Genomic DNA, 17,593 nt, shown 5'->3' on the forward strand with positions numbered 1-17,593 from the left:
GATCAATTCTCTTGCCTTATTTACTTCTTTGAGGACCTACGCGTTAGACTTTTTCTCTCTCTCTCCAGCTTATTTTTCAGTATCATCCTCCACATCCACATTTCCATTGCTTTCAGGCATTACACAGAGGGCCCCATTAAAAACAGAGATCGTCGGGCAATGAAACTTTGTGGCAACATTTGTAAGAATATGTGAAACAGAAATAACGAATAAACTACTGAAAGAAACAAATTTTAATTTCCATGTGTTGGAGTAGTATTTATTAATTGCGTACCATTTTTACGACCCAGGTTACAAACGTTGCTCAATGTGAAGACCATCTGCATCACGACAACCTGGAATCGCAACAGCAATTGCTCTACTGTTGCCCGAAACATCTCACGTTGGTTGTTGGCTACATCCCTCGTTGTGCTCCTCTTCAGCCTGCAACGTATGTCCCGTTGATAAAGCTTGTCCTTCAGGTAACTTCACAGGAAGAAATCACACTGATTCAGAATTGGTGATCTTGATGGCCACGTAGTTTGTAACGATCGGCCAATGATTACCTTTTCTCTACCTGTAACGGAGTAACCAAGTGAACTCGCGAGCATTGCGAGGTGCAGCTCCGCCGTGCATCCAAGCAGTTGATTTAAGACCTCCTCTTTCCCATATAGGAGGTATCACATGTTGGCGAAGATGAGCACAGTAATGTGTGCTGTTTATGTTGTGTGTCCTTGGGGTCCAGGTTCCTTCTACGTCGCCGTACCAGTACTGGCGCCAAACGGCAAGTCATGACACTACACTACAAGCACCGCAAATCATGCAGCTCACAGACTTACCATCATTCCTATAAAGTAGGGTATCGATACTATGAATAGTTTTCCATCTACACTGACGCATGCAGCAAAAGTTTAATTGTAATCGGCCTGTATATCCTGTTTCGTCACGATGTTTTCTCGTCTTGGTTTGACGCCTCAGAAGCGGGAAGTTTCTACTCAGGGCCATTCAATGGTAGAGGTGGGTTTTTGTCAGTAGAGTTCCTCTGTATGTGAGCCTGTGATCATATTGATGCAACGTGGTAGTGTAACTGTGTGAACTTCCTTGCGGCAAAGCCGACGTTATTCCCACTCGATCATGTACAGGGTGATTCAGATGTCCGGACCGATATCGTTTTATGCAACCCCACATGACAGAACAATGCTATTAGCCACTTCGCTCTGGAGATGTGAATCATATTAACTGGTAAAGTATACGAAAACGTCTTAGACCTATAGTACAAATTTTGTTTCTGAAACTAGTTTAGCATAACAATCTTTGGGTTAATCTTTGAGTTATTTACTGGAATGTTGTTACTTCCATGCTTCACATTTTGATGTCTTAACTTCGTTGTTTCTGATTTTTGAACACACTTTATAAGGCAACTTTTTTAACTGTTTACAGAAGATTAAGTACTATGGACGGAATAAATTTACAGAGACATCCGCAGCCTTTATAAGTACACCGATAATTACATATAGAAAGATTGGAGACACTTCGATAAGTTAGGCAGAGATATCAAATTGTGCGTACTTCTGCGAGCCCAAGCCGACGTTATTACCACTCGACCAAGTACAGGTGATTCAGACTTACGACTACACCGCTAATTACACAAAGAAAAATTGGGGATACTTGGATACGTATGGCATAAGCAAGGAAAATTAGGTCTGCAAACGGAATAAACTCAACTGTGTGTACTTCTGTGTGGCAAAGAAGAAATAACTACGGCAGAGGTAAGGTATAGCTTGGTACAAATATGCAATGTAACTCATGGGAAATCGACACTTGTCTCTTTCACTTTAAGATTTCGTTTGCTAACAGTCTCCCAAAGCTCTGAAAGAGAACTTATATTGATTATGTGGCTATCGCCTGTCTGCATACCATTCCTGATACAGACGTAGTACGGGTTGCACAAAACGACAACGTAGGAGCAGCTGTATATTACTAAAAGACTATCCCAAAACACAGAGCACTGTATCATATAGCGTTATCTAGTGGCTTCTGGGGGCATCAAAATTTTTATTTTCAATGTTTCATATAATTACTGACAGAAATTAAAAATTTAAATTACCATCATAATCTGATCATTAAGAGGTATAATCTTATATTGCAAGTTTAACACAATAAGGTCTTAATAGTTTATTTAAAGAATTGTCACTTGATTTTTACGAGAGGAGAGAGTGACAGTTTATCATCAGTGGCAGTCAGAGACACTCTTGGTGCATAATGTTCATATGGCCGCAGTTGAAGTGTGCATTACTGCTTGTATTATTAACGAAAAAGGGCTTTCACTTCCCTAACATTGAAGTGGACAAAGCGAGACCTTCTGTTCTCGATTTCACGATACTGTATCGTACGTGAGCTACTGGATCGTCAATTATGTGTGAGCATCTTTGTAATTTACTATTCTCGTTACATAGTACGAGACGTATTCGCCCAATTTGGCGCGAAATGGAAAACACTGTGGAAATCCGATAAAGCTCTGCACAGATGTGTTGGACAGCGTCTCTAGTGTGCCCATCGATCGCGTCAGGTCGCTCTATTCAGTTCCGAGAGCACAATGAGTGCGTAACGATGCCTAAAACAACAATGTCTCCCCCCAAATACAAGAGTCTGCTGGAAGATTTCGCCTGAAGCTATGCAGCCCACATAACATTGATGTCATGCGTTTCTTTGGATTGGATTGGGCTGATTTGGGGAGGAGACCAGACAGCGAGGTCATCGGTCTCATCGGATTAGGGAGGGACGGGGAAGGACGTCGGCCGTGCCCTTTCAAAGGAACCATCCCGGCATTTGCCTGGAGCGATTTAGGGAAATCATGGAAAACCTAAATCAGGATGATCGGACGCGGGATTGAACCGTCGTCATCCCGAATGCGAGTCCAGTGTGCTAGCCACTGCGCCATCTCGCTCGTTGCGTTACTTTCTTCAAGACAATTCGCAGTCGCGTTCTGCACAGGCAATGGGAAGTGTTTGATCACCCACAATACAGCCTTTAATTGGCTCCCTCCGATGTCCATCTCTGCTCACATGCACTGCTGGCTAAGAAGACAACATTTTGGCACAAACAACGAAAGGCAGTGGAGTGCAGATTACCAACACTATGTACAATCTGTGTTCCATAATGAAAGCACTAACTGACTTCCAACAAACTGTAAGCATCAGTTCAAACCCTTCTCACATACACATTTGTAGTGTAATTACAGATGGGTGCAAGATTCTTTAAAAGAGGGAGGGGAGGGGGGAGCGTATGAGAGAGTACATGGGTACATGTGAACTGATGTAACTTCACTTTCGGAGAGCTAATTGAACCAAATTTTACAATTTTTATTATATCATCGGCTCTAAAATGGATTGTTTTCCACCTTTTTGTCAAATCATTTGATCAGAACTTTGTGGATACTGTTAGAACACCTACTGTCATAGGAGGAACATTTGTCTAAAGTTCCTTTACTTATCATTTTCACCGAGCGAGGTGGTGCAGTGGTTAGCACACTGGACTCGCATTCGGGAGGACGACGGTTCAATCCCGTCTCCGGCCATCCTGATTTAGGTTTTCCGTGATTTCCCTTAATCGTTTCAGGCAAATGCCGGGATGGTTCCTTTAAAAGGGCACGGCCGATTTCCTTCCCAATCCTTCCCTAACCCGAGCTTGTGCTCCGTCTCTAATGACCTCGTTGTCGACGGGACGTTAAACACTAACCACCACCACCACTTATCATTTTCAAGTTGTGGTAGGTTACTCTCAGCATTTAGATAAACAAATCTGTGTATCAGTTTTCAAATATCAGTCTTATAATTCTCGGAACATTTTTTTGAAATTTACGTGTATGAAAATTTAAATAAATTTCACAGTAACGCATTTTGAAAAATTTTGAACCTTGGAATTGGTGATGTATTTACAAATTTTGTAGCAAATTTCACCTTTTTATCTGCAAAGATTCAGCAGAAAATTTCCTTACACTCTGAAAAATGAAAAATGTAGGAAATGCAGGGAAAAGATTTTTTTTAGCATTTGTGCCAGAAAAAGGTAGGCTGGCTTAATGTTGGCCATAATCATAGATTTGGTCTTTTTGGACTTCATGTAGCTATTTTCTTCTAGTCTGATTCTATTGGCATGCCCTATGGGAACATCCTTCACCGACATTTCAGAACTAGAAATATGCTTATGATCAATCTTCTTCAAAAGGTTTTCAGTGAAGAAACTTGTATAAAACCCTAGCCTCCTAAGGGTCCTGATTCTTTCAGCGATAATATCACAGTACCAGATGAGCATCAACAGCATGACAATTATTGAACTGTATGAAATAAAATCGTCATAACTTCTGAACGGTTTGCGTTAGGACGTTCAAGCTGCACCGATGGCCGCGGGGCATGGTTCGAATTAGTATGCGCCTTGTTGTTTGGTTTTGCGACGAAGCCCACTTTCATTTGGATGGCTTCGTCAATAAGCAAAACTGGCGCATCTCAGGGACTGAAAATCCGCATTTCACGATCGACAAGTCTCTTTCCCCATTTCGGGCTACTGTGTGGTGTGCAATGTCCGGTCCCGAAAAAATGGGCACGCCATTCCTTGAGGGAACGGCGGCTACCGAACGGTACGTGAAGGTTGTGGAAGATGATTTCATCCCCATTATCCAAAGCGACCCTGTTTCGATAAGATGTGGTTCATGCAAGACGGAGCTCGACCCCGTCGTCGCAGGGGAGTGTTTGATGTCCCGGAGGAGCACTTTGGGCACCGCTGCCATCAGCTTCGATTGGCCGAGGCATTCTCCGGATCTAAACACACGCGACTCCTTTTTGTTGGGCGATGTTGAAGACAAGGCCAACGGCATTGCCGCAGTGGTAACACCGGTTCCCGTCAGATCACCAAAGTTAAGCGCTGTCGGGCTGGTTTAGCACTTGGATGGGCGACCATTCTGTCTGCTGAGCGCTGTTGGCAAGCGGGGTGCGCTCAGCCCTGACATACGACCCCGAGAACGGTGTGCTGACCACATGCCCCTCCATATTCTCATTAGTGACGCCTGTGGGCTGAGGATGACGCAGCGGCCGGTCAGTGCCGTTGGGGCTTCATGGCTTGTTCGGGAGGAGTTAAGTTTTTTTTTATAATAAAGACAAGGAGTACAGAAAAAACTCAAAACCATTGCGATTCAGGAGGTCATCGACAGCATCGATCTTCCGACACTTCAGCGGGTCTTGCAGAATTTCGCTATTCGTCTGCGCCACATCATTGTCAATAATGGCAGACTTATTGAAAATGTCATCATCTAAATTGAAATACCTGTAGTGACGTTTACATGTTGAATAAAATACGCGGACGCCGTAGTTTTTAAATAACTTACGTTCTATATTTTCATATAGTGCAGTAAATGACACTCTATATGAGGAAATACTAGATGGGCGTATCTTATAAATGAGGTTATTAAGGCTTTCGTTCTCGTTCTGTGTTCCGCCGTGTGTGCATCCCTTTAATAAATGGCAATTAATCGCGTCATAAATAGGTTCACAACCTTCTACCCTCTACAGATGACTTCAGTGACGGTAGGAAATAAAAAAAAATCGCAAACAAGGAGAAACTCGAGACTTCCTGGCAGATTAAAACTGTGTACCGGACCGAGACTCGAACTCGGGACCTTTGCCTTTCGCAAGCAAGTGCTCTACCATCTTTATTTATTTATTTTTGTTCGATGTTGTTCGTTGCATTTGTGCGGTGCGGATGTCCCAGGACTCCCGTTCAAGTTCAGTGTTGAGCCGTTGACTTTTTTATTACGGAGGGTCGTTAACCCTCTGACCGAATACGCGGAGCTACAGTTCCGGCAGCATCTGAGCTACCCAAGCACCACTCACGACCACTCCTCTCATTCTGCAAGTACCTCGTCTCCTAGCTTCCAAACTTCACAGAAGTTCTTCTGCGAACCTTGCAGTACTTGCGGCGAAAGGCAAAGGTCTCGAGTTCGAGTCTCGGTCAAGCACACAATTTTAATTTACCAGGAAGTTTCATATCCTGGTCGGCCGGTGTGTCCGCGCAGTTCTAGGCGCTTCAGTCTGGAACCGCGCGACCGCTACGGGCGCAGGTTCGAATCCTGCCTTGGACATGGATGTATGTGATGTCCTTAGGTTAGTTAGGTTTAAGTAGTTCTAAGTTCTAGGGGACTGAAGACCACCGATGTTAAGTCCAATAGTGCTCAGAGCCAAGTTTCATATCAGCGCACACTCCGCTGCAGAGTGTAAAATCTCATTCTGAAGGACAGTCGGGTAGAAAAGGGCGCACTGCGCACTGCTTGATAGAAGATGACTTTTACGTCCTTCTTAGCAGAAATTGAACTCTGAAGCTAGGCGACAGTATTTCTAAATACTACAGAAGTGCCGGCCGCGGTGGTCTCGCGGTTCTAGGCGCGCAGTCCGGAACCGTGAGACTGCTACGGTCGCAGGTTCGAATCCTGCCTCGGGCATGGATGTGTGTGATGTCCTTAGGTTAGTTAGGTTTAAGTAGTTCTAAGTTCTAGGGGACTGATAGCCACAGCAGTTGAGTCCCATAGTACTCAGAGCCATTTGAACCATTTTTTTTTTTTTTGCGACAGAAGTATCTGGCGGCAAAAAAAAGGAATTCGACAATTTTTTACCAATTTTAGTTACATCTCTCCTTACAATCGGGGTTTACTGGTTATTATAGAAAATGGAGGAGGCAGGCAACTTTTATCTACGTAACTGATTTCACTGTGCCTGCCAGTAGGAACGCCGCGTTATAGTCCTCTTCCTCAGTTACAGCCCGTCACTTGAAATAAATCTGAATATTATTGCTCTTAATGCAGGGTTCGGTGGAGCTGGGCGTAATTAAAATAAGGAGAGTGGCGCGGTGTGTCAGGACGGGTGCGGCGGGCGGTCGCGCGGCTACCTGCGGCTGCGGCAGCGCCGGCTATCGGCCGCGCCCATCGAGCCCGCCCATTACCGCCAGCGTGGCCGCTGTATTAAAACAAACTGCTTCATCGAGGCGCGGCGCGCGCCGCCGGCCGGCAGGCGTCCGATGCCCGATAGGCGGCGCGCTGGCCGCGGGGCCCGCGCCGGACGCGACGCCGGCGCGCGTCTGCTGCTCGCACTGGCGGCGCGCGTCCTGTTCGGCGATGCGGCGCGCCGATACCGCGCCTTCCGCAGCTCCGCGGAGGTGGCTGGCGGCGGCGTCGTTCTGTCGGCGCTGCCGCACGCGGGCGGCTTCGCTTGCGCAACAGTTGCGCCGCCGCCTAAAGCCGCCGGCACACGGACCGTGCTGTCGAACGTTAACGTTGAGCGTGCGAGGTTCAACGCGCTGCTTAACGCTCAGGAACGATGCGACTTGTGAATACGGTACGTGGGCCCCAACGGGGTATACGCGATCGCAACGCACTCCAGCGGCAGTTGAGGGATGTTTCGAGTTCGTAAATCACACTGTTTACTCAACGGGCCCGCGTAAAATTCCCACGTTACCTCTATTAAAACGCATATTTCCTCCATCGTCCACGAAAAGAAAAGTACCGTGTCCAATCAGTAAGGACAAAGGCTTATAAACTTTCCATTACACACACTGTCGTACAAAACTGGAACACTTATCCGCATAAGATAAACATTATTTCATCATTCCCACATTTTAGTAAAACCCCAAGGTCCGTCTTACTTGATCACTGTTCCTACACAGTAGCAGAATCTTTGCAACATTTAAATTGCGAACCGTAAAACAAAAAAGGAGCAAAATATCTTTACACAAGTAGCGCAAGCTGTCCTGTAGTTTAAGCCAATGGAACAGTGTCACCCGTCAAAAAAAGGTGAACTTATATTTACATAACATCAAATATTATAATACATACTAATATTAAAGTATCAGAACGTATTAAAAACGCGAATGTTAGGATAAAATCTGAAAGTGTGAAGACGGGAACTACCGCCCCAACAAACAACAACATTAAACAGTGGCGCTACTCATTACGCTAAACCAATAACACTCCGTTCATAACTAATCATGTTATCTTACCCTTTGATGAAAACCTTAATCGTAGATATTTTACTAATTGAAATTTAATTATAACAATTTGTACCAAGAACACGTCTTCAAACAGCCTCCTCTCATAATATGCAAGTTACAATATGTTTTTGCCACGAGTGTGATGTTTCTCATTATTTTATTGGAACGAAACACACAGTTAACAACGGATTTTCCAGTTATTCTCAATTTGCTGGTGCTCAGGCTTGAAATGAATGCCAATATGGCGCCTCACAACTCTGTACTGAAGCTAGGCGGCGTGCGTGTGACGTAGGTGGCGTTGTCGCATCTCATTGGTCAACGCCCAGACGCACGCTCAGAATATCTGACATGCCCGATACTGCTCTGCACGTTCGGAAAGACTCCCGGACGTGCTATTCCATTCTATGACGTCAGAAATTCGGCACGCTGAAACCTCAACGTTCGGATGCACGGTCCGTGTTCCGACGGCTTAAGGGTGTCGGCTCGTGGGACGTGAAAGGTTACGTGGCAGGGGAACAGATCTCGCTTTGTGACGACACGGCGCGCAGTTCCACGTTCCCCTACAGGAGAACTTCGATTAACTGTCGCTTTTGGGACATCAAAATTAAGTAAAAAAGAGCCAAAGATGGCCTATATTCCGAGCCAAAGGAAATGGTACACCTGCCTAATATCATGTAGGGCCCCCGCAAGCACGCAGAAGCCCCGAGACACGACGTGGCATGGATTCGACTAATATCTGAAGTAGTGCTGGAGAGAACTAGCACCATGAATCCTGCAGAGTTGTCCATAGCTCCGTAAGAGAGCTAGAGGGTCTTGATCTCTTCTGAACAGCACGGTGCAAAGCATCCCAGGTAGGAATCGTAACGTTCACGTATGGGGAGTTTGGAGGCCAGCGGAAGAATTTAAGCCACTCTGCATCAATTCTGGACGTGTGACGTGTCGCACTTTTTCGATGTCCTCCGTCAATCCTACCTGGTAAGGATCCCACACCGTGCAGCAATATTCCAGCAGAGGACGGACAAGTGTAATGTAAGATGTCTCTTTAGTGGGTTTGTCGCATCTTCTAAGTATTTTGCCAACAAAAACCAGTCTTTGTTTCGGCTTCCCTGCAATATTTTCTATGTGGTGGTTCCAATTTAAGTTGCTCGTAATTGTAATTCCTAGGTATTTAGTCGAATTGACAGCCCTTCGATTTGTGTGATTTATCGTATACCCAAAAGTTATCGGATTTCTTTTAGTACCCATGAGGATAACCTCGCACTTTTCTTTGTTTAGTGGCAATTGCCACTATTCGCACTATACAGAAATTCTTTCTAGATCAATTTGTAATTGGAATTGATCATCTGATGGTTTCACTAGACAGTATATTACAGCGTTATCTGCATTAGATGAGTATGTGCCAAGCAAGATCGTAAGAGATGGAAAAGAGCCGCCGTCGTACAACAACCGAGTTAGAAAACTGATGCGGAAGCAAAGGGAACTTCACAGCAAACATAAACATAGCCAAAGCCTTGCAGACAAACAAAAATTACGCGAAGCGAAATGTAGTGTGAGGAGGGCTATGCGAGAGGCTTTCAATGAATTCGAAAGTAAAGTTCTATGTACTGACTTGGCAGAAAATCCTAAGAAATTTTGGTCTTATGTCAAAGCGGTAGGTGGAACAAAACAAAATGTCCAGACACTCTGTGATCAAAATGGTACTGAAACAGAGGATGACAGACTCAAGGCCGAAATACTAAATGTCTTTTTCCAAAACTGTTTCACAGAGGAAGACTGCACCGTAGTTTCTCCTCTAGATCGTCGCACATATGACAAAATGCCAAATATCGAAATAGATGACCGAGGGATAGAAAAACAAAATCGCACAAAAGATGAAAGGCTGCTGGACCTGATGGGATACCAGTTCGATTTTACACAGAGTATGCGAAGGAACTTGCACCCCTTCTTGCAGCGGTGTGCCGTAGGTCTCTAGAAGAGCGTAGCGTTCCAAAAGATTGTAAAAGGGCACAGGTCATCCTCGTTTTCAATAAGGGATGTGCAGAACTATAGACCCATATCTCTAACTTCGATCATTTGTAGAATTTCGGTACACGTATTATGTTCGAGTACAATGACTTTTCTGGAGACTAGAAATCTACTCTGTAGGAATCAACATGGGTTTCGAAAAAGACGATCGTGTGAAACCTACCTCGCGCTATTCGTCCACGAGACTCAGAGGGCCATAGACACGGGTTCCCAGGTAGATGCCGTTGTTTCTTGACTTCCGCAAGGCGTTTGATACAGTTCCCCACAGTCGTTTAATGAACAAAGTAAGAGCATATGGACTATCAGACCAATTGTGTGATTGGGTTGAAGAGTTCCTAGATATCAGAACGAAGCATGTCATTCTCAATGATGAGGAGTCTTCCGACGTAAGAGTGATTTCAGGTGTGCCGCAGGGGAGTGTCGTACGACCGTTGCTGTTCACAATATATATATATATATATATATGACCTTGTGTATAACATCGGAAGTTTTTGCGGATGATGCTGCAGTATATCGAGAGTTTGTAACAATGGAAAATTGTACTGAAATGCAAGAGGATCTGCACCGAATTGACGTATGGCGTATAGAATAGCAATTGAATCTCAATGTAGACAAGTGTAATGTGCTGCGAATACATAGAAAGAAAGATCCCATATCATTTACGTACCTACAATATAGCATGTCAGCAACTGGAAGCAGTTAATTCCATAAATTATCTGGGAGTAGGCATTAGGAGTGATTTAAAATGGAATGACCAAATAAAATTATTCGTCGGTAAAGGAGATGCCAGACAGGATTCTTCCAATGAATCTCAAAGGAAATGCAGTCCGAAAACAAACAAAGTAGGTTACCAAAAAAAATGGCTCTGAGCACTATGGGACTCAACTGCTGTGGTCATCAGTTCCCTAGAACTTAGAACTACTTAAACCTAACTAACCTAAGGACATCACACACATCCATGCCCGAGGCAGGATTCGAACCTGCGACCGTAGCAGTCGCACGGTTCCGGACTGCGCGCCTAGAACCGCGAGACCACAGCGACCGGCCAAGTAGGTTACAGTACACTTGTTCGTCCACTGCTTGAATTCTGCTCACCGGTGTGGGATCCGTACCAGACAGGGTTGATAGAAGAGATAGAGAAGATCCAACGGACAGCAGCGAGCTTCGTTACAGGATCATTTAGTAATCGCAAAAGCCTTACGGAGATGATAGATAAACTCCAGTGGAAGACTCTGCAAGAGAGACGCTCAGTATATTGCTCCCTCCTACGTATATCTCCCGCCAGAGAGATTAGAGCCCACACAGAGGCATACCGACAATCTTTCTTTCCACGAACAATACGAGACTGGAATAGATGGGAGAACCGATAGAGGTTCTCTAGGAACCCTTCGCCACACATCGTCAGGTGGCTTGCGGAGTATGGATGTAGATGTAGATGTAGATACCGTCACTTTTGGGACTGAGGAGTGGTCGGAACGCTAAAAAGGTCTGATAATAAGAGCAGAATGAAACATGTCATAGAGTTCAAAACTATGTACTACATCAAAATTAAGTAAAAAATTACACTGAAGAGCCAAAGATGGCACATATTCTGCGAAACCGGTTACTGAGCCAAAGGTACTGGTACACTTGCCTAATATCGTGTAGGGCTCCCGCGAGTACGCAGAAGCGCCGCAACACGACGTGGCTTGGACTCGACTGATACCTGAAGTCGTGCTGGAGGAAACGGACGCCATGAATCCTGCAGAGTTATTCATAAATCAGTAAGAGTACGAAGCGGTCAAGATCTCTTCTGAACACCACATTGCAAAGCATCCCAGACAGGCTCCATAATGTTCATGTCTTGGGAGTTCAGTGGCCAGCTCAAAGGAGCGTTCCTCGAGCCACTCTGTAGAAATTCTGGACGTGTGACGTATCGCATTGTCCTGCTGGAATTGCCATCGGAATGCACAATGGACATTAATCGGTGCAGGTGATCAGACAGGATGCTTACGTACGTGTCACCTGTCAGAGTCGTATCTAGACGTATCGGGGGTCCCATACCAGTCGAACTGCACACGTCCCACACCACTACAGAGCTTCCTCCAGCTTCAGCAGTGTCCCGCTGATATGCAGGCACCGTGGATTAATCAGTTTGTTTCCATACCCGTGCACGCCCATTCGCTCGACTCAATTCGTCCGACCAGGTAACATGTTTCCTGGGGAGAACGATTATAGCATAAAAGTTGTATACACTACACTAACCAGCCAGAAAATTATGACTGCCGATCTACTATCTATACAAACCCATTCAGTCACTAGCAGCATTACCTGGCGAGAAATGACTGCTAGTTAGACACACGCATGTTGCATGTAGTATCGGTGTGCTGTCCATGTGTAGAATGGGGGAGGCGCGCGATCTGAATTTGTCCAAGAGCAGATCATAATGGCCTGGAGGCTCAGAACGAGCATTTCGAAAACTGCACGACTTGTCGAGTGTTCGAGGAGGGCTAAGGTAATTGTCTTCAACACATGCCGAACCAAGGTGAAACCAAGTCCAGACGTCGTGGGGTTGCGCGGCCACTCCTCACTGCAGATGTCGGACGTCGTAGGCTCGGCAGACTCATAAAACAGGACAGGCAGCGACCTCTGGCGCAGTTAACATCAGACTTTAATGCTGGGTGGAATACAAGTGTGCCTGAACACACAGTGCACCGAACAGTCCTAAGAATGTAACTCCATAATCGACTCATGCATGTGCCCATGTTAACACCACCACATCGGCAACTACGACTGAAATGGGCATGTGACCATTGGCATGGGGCGTTGGCACAGTTGCAGCGCGTTGCATGGTCTAATGAATCCCGATACCCTCTTCATCATGGTGATGGGACGAGTCCGTCGTCTTCCAGGAGAACAGCTCCTTGACACCTGTACTGCAGGACGGAGACAAGTCGACGGCGACTGGAGAACATTCAAGTTGGCATCCAACAGTCCAATGGAGCTCGTGCAAGGCGACTTGACCACCAAGAAGTATTGTACACTGGTTGCAGACCATGTACATCCCTTCCTGACGATCATGATTCCCGATGGCAGTGGCATTTTTCAACAAGATAATGCGCCATGTTATAAGGCCATGAGTGTGAGGGAGTGGATCAATGAATACTGTGGCGAATACCAATTCATGTGCTGACCTATCAACTCGCAAGATCTGACCGAGCATATCTGACATGTGATCGAACCTGGTGTCAGAGCTCACTGTCCCCCTCCCCGAAATTTACGGGAATTAGGCGATCTGTGTGTTCAGATGTGATGAGTTCCCTCCAGTGACCCACCAAGGATTCATTGCTTTCCTTTCAAGATGCGCTGCTGCTGTTATCCGTGCCAAAATGTGGACATAACGGCTACCAGTTATGTGGCGCCTAATGTTCTGGCTGACCAGTGTACGTAGAGTGCAGCTACATGATTAATTAACCCACCTGATAGTAATAAGAATAATTTTTGTACTGCCGTATTGGCTAAAGTTATGTGGGGTTGAGGTCCATATTTAGTGGTTTTCTAATTATTACGTACATACCATGAACATACAGGCACTGGACGAAAATACCGACCCACCAAAAAGATAACCTATCACCAAACCCAACACTGTGTACGAAAACCGTTGAAATTCAAAACAGCTTCCCGTAGTCTCAGAATGGATAAATAGAAGTCCTATATGGTTCTCAAAGAAATATTATACCATTATTAATGTAAAACAGTGACACGTTCAGGTAACGATGGTGGGGGAGGATAACGATCACAGCGTTAGTTCCCTAGCGCACAGTTAGGATTTTAATCACTTAAAAAGGCCCTTTTGTTGGCTCCGCATCTGGTTCTGACTTCAAAGTTCTTGTGCGGTAAGGATTGGGGATGTGTTAAGAACATCTTTTTACATATACCTCCCGACAGGCGGGGCATCAGAAGCCGAAGCGTTCACAAACTCAGCCGGCCGCATGGCTGAGCGGTTCTAGGCGCTACAGTCTGGAACCGCGCGACCGCTACGTCGCAGGTTCGAATGCTGTCTCTGCCATGGTTGTGTGTGATGTCCTTGGGTTAGTTAAGTTTAAGTAGTTCTAAGTTCTAGGGGAGTGATGAACTCAGAAGTTAAGTCCCATAGTGCTCAGAGCCATTTGAACCATTTTTCACAAACAGGCGTGGTTTAAGGTGGGGAGGAGAGTCCATACCTGTCCACAGGTTCTGCGCCACGCTGACAAAGTGATGTCGAGAAGGAAGAAGACAGAACATGCCAACTCGATTCAGAGGAAACTTGAGTGTTTTAACGGAACATTGTGAGATGAATTTGCGTCTTTTTGACACCATAAATAAAATTTACAGCAGTGGGAGCAAACATGGGATAGTGGCGGTGAGGATGTTGACGTATCGTAAGTATGGTTATTTTAGAGACTTATTATTTTAGACATGTACTTGAAAAATAGGCACTATGTTTAATACACAGCTAACATGCGATTGCTGAATGAACACAATCGATTATTTATAGTGCAAAATATCTACTTATTTATATTTAATATAATTGGCTATTTTCACTACAACATTTTAATGATACTCCTCAAATAACAGGTGGGGCAGTGAAACGGGCGATTCTGAAATGTTCAACAGTGATGAAAATTTATTCACAGCAATATAAAAGAAATACACGAACTTACAAAGCTTGCTATTTAAACTGTCTGTCTGTTAAAAATAAGATAACCTATACGGGCGTCATTTTCCTTCACACACATTTAAAGATTTTTACGGATGTTACATATTACATCTTGCTGCGATCCTGTACTTCCTGGGTGGTGTGTAGTGTGTCGCAGGAGATGATCTGAAATTTAAAACGACCCAGAAAGGAAGAAATTACATGGTGAAAAATCGGCCTGGGTTGTCGTTCATGATTTCCAAGAACACCGGCAAAAGCGTATTCTCGTTTGAATTCAGTTTTTGCACTATCTGAATTTTCTGTGGGTGGCATTTCAATTTATTCGCCATAAACTGCGAATTGATATATCAGGTTGTAGCGCAGGTTTGCTTGCAGTAGGCCTAGAACTCCGGCTTAGGGTTTCTTTCACTCTTCCAATATTCTCTGATGTGCACATGCGATTTGCACTTCCACCACTCTTTCGCGCCGTTTCCTCAAAGTTTTGTACCCACACTTTGCTAGCATGAGCCGATGGGCCTGGTGTATGACGTGCGAGATTGTAACGAGCACAAAATACACGCTGCGTGGCCACGTAGATCTCGTTCTTTTAAAATGCATTGATGGCAACAGGGGATTGACCACGCTCGACGACATCTCGACTGAACATCGACAGAGGGTCAATGACAATGGTTTGTTGTACAGGTGACACCACTCCCGTATTCTAATACCAAAAGGAGAATACTATTTCGGTGGCTGCCAAACAGCCCACTTCTCTGCCACACCTGTTGCCTACAAATCGAACAATCGCTCTCTAAAAGAAATCCTCTTTTGCTGCGTCCTGCAGAAGATACGGAACACAGACATACACAGAAAGGCGCATAACTGCCCACAAACAAGGTGGAAATTAATTAAAGCGAGCCCGTTTTCACAATTCCGCCTCACGCCACACAGATATTTCCCAGTGGACACATATCCACCAAACGTGGTTATAAGCCGACACATAGCCCCATCTAGACAGTATCAATACAATATCTGCAATTGAGACAGTATCAACAGTACCTAAAGACAAGACCAGGACCACGTCTTAGGAAGTATCAGAACTCGTATCTAGCCCCTGCCAAGAGGAGCAAAATGATAATTTTAAACATGATCGTAGTTTTCGTTCGGAAGATGCAGGATTGTACCAGACAGACATATCAGTGTAAGTGAACACTTAACTATGGCCACCTAGCTGCATACTACAGTTAAGTATTTGTAAACCAGCTGAAAAAAAAACTACTATCGGAGTACATAAAAGTCCAATACTCTCCTGTTTTCTAAGAATCTCACTGAAAAGTGTTGTGCCAGCTACCTCATTCTAACGTACTCAGCACCTTCAAAATTTTTCCCAGAAGTTTTGGCAGGCGAACATATTCGCGCTTTTTTTAACATGCGCCTCACATATCAATTCCACAAACTGCCCTAACTCTGACTCACACACACCCACTAGTCCATCGCTATAAGTCGCTCATACCCATGCACTCTCTCTTGTCCATTTTCACTCATTATTCAGCCCAGCCCATCGTTATTATTTCTTTGTGTCTGTCACTGTCTCCTGCCTTAGAGCCACAGTCTCCTTCGTTGTCCTATTACTACTGTCTCCTCTCGCTGTCGCTATCTGTCTCTTACTCTCCCTCACTTATACTAAGTCATTCTTTCCTTCCCACTGCTGCTCTTTCTTCTCGCTGCCTTACCTCTCTCTTCCTCGTTGTCACTGTCATAGACTCTGTCTCTCTTTTATCACTCGCTCTCACCCACATCCACTTCCTGTTTCTCTTTGTTCCTTTCCTACTGGCACTGGCACTTATCTCTTTTCTTACAACGGAAACTCCGCATCTCACCCCCTCAGATTTAGTGGTAAGAGGACCCAGTGGACACCCCATCAATACCTGAACACAGATCAAGCATGGAAACAGGAAGAAGGTGTACTGAACTGTGAAAATAGAAACAGCGGACGGTCGAAGGAGGAGTGCAATATAGAGCATTCTGACAGTGGTCTCGTTGTGAAATGATAACGGTACTGGACTGCCATGCGGGCGAGCCTTGTTCAATCTTCCCTCACGCCTTTTTTTTTTCTTTTTTTCCTCTTTTCGCTCTATTGAAGTTTGTGTCTGTGTCGTGGTGTAATTTCCGTTTCCAACAGCGAGGTCTAAGAAAGGGACCTACAATGACAGTTGATTCTGCACGACTTCTCTGTTAGCAGCGAAAGTAAGTGGCTTTCGAATTGGAACCGCAATCGTTTGATGACAAGGTTATATGTCAAGAGAATCCTTCATTGGAAAACATGTCTGGTGTGTCATACACGGGATTAGTGACAGCACGTGTGTCATATGATAGGAATATCGTACCGGCGTATGTAATTAGTAGGCTGGCTGGAGTGGCCGAGCGCTTCTAGGCGCTTCAGTCTGGAACTGCGTGACTGCTACGGTCGCAGGTTCGAATCCTGCATCGGGCAAGGATGTGTGTGATGTCCTTAGGTTAGTTAGGTTTAAGTAGTTCTAAGCTCTAGGGGACTGATGACCTAAGATGTTAAGTCCCATAATGATCAGAGCCATTTAGACGAACAGTTCATAATGATGTGAAACAAAAAAATATAATAAATGAGACGAGAAAGTTTTGTACGCGACTCGTCCGCTTCACACTCCAACATCGTGACCACTTTACCACGACTCCGCAGCTGTTAATCGTCGTTCAGTATTACACTTAAACCTTGGGCCGTTCACTGTTTCTATTTTGCTTTTCTTTTCAGAGGTAAGTACACTTTATTCCTGTTTTCATGCTTGGTCTGTGTTCAGTATTTGACGGGCTAACCACTGGGTTATCGTACCACTAAATCTGAGGGGGTTTGACGGGGAGTTTCCCTTA

At 45.0% G+C, this 17,593-nt stretch overlaps 1 protein-coding gene and 1 non-coding gene across 3 annotated transcripts in view; one reads left to right on the forward strand and one right to left on the reverse strand.

The window, feature by feature from the left end:
* Nucleotides 1–17,593, reverse strand: part of LOC126284630 (extracellular serine/threonine protein kinase four-jointed) — a 1,153,747-nt gene that overhangs the window by 428,246 nt on the left and 707,908 nt on the right. The window lies entirely within an intron of this gene.
* On the forward strand, nucleotides 3,484–3,556 carry Trnaa-cgc (transfer RNA alanine (anticodon CGC)). The gene has a single exon. It is a non-coding gene; the product is annotated as a tRNA-Ala (tRNA).

The sequence above is a fragment of the Schistocerca gregaria genome, chromosome 8 (genome assembly GCF_023897955.1).
Source record: "Schistocerca gregaria isolate iqSchGreg1 chromosome 8, iqSchGreg1.2, whole genome shotgun sequence".
In the NCBI taxonomy this organism is placed as follows: Eukaryota; Metazoa; Arthropoda; class Insecta; order Orthoptera; family Acrididae; genus Schistocerca; species Schistocerca gregaria.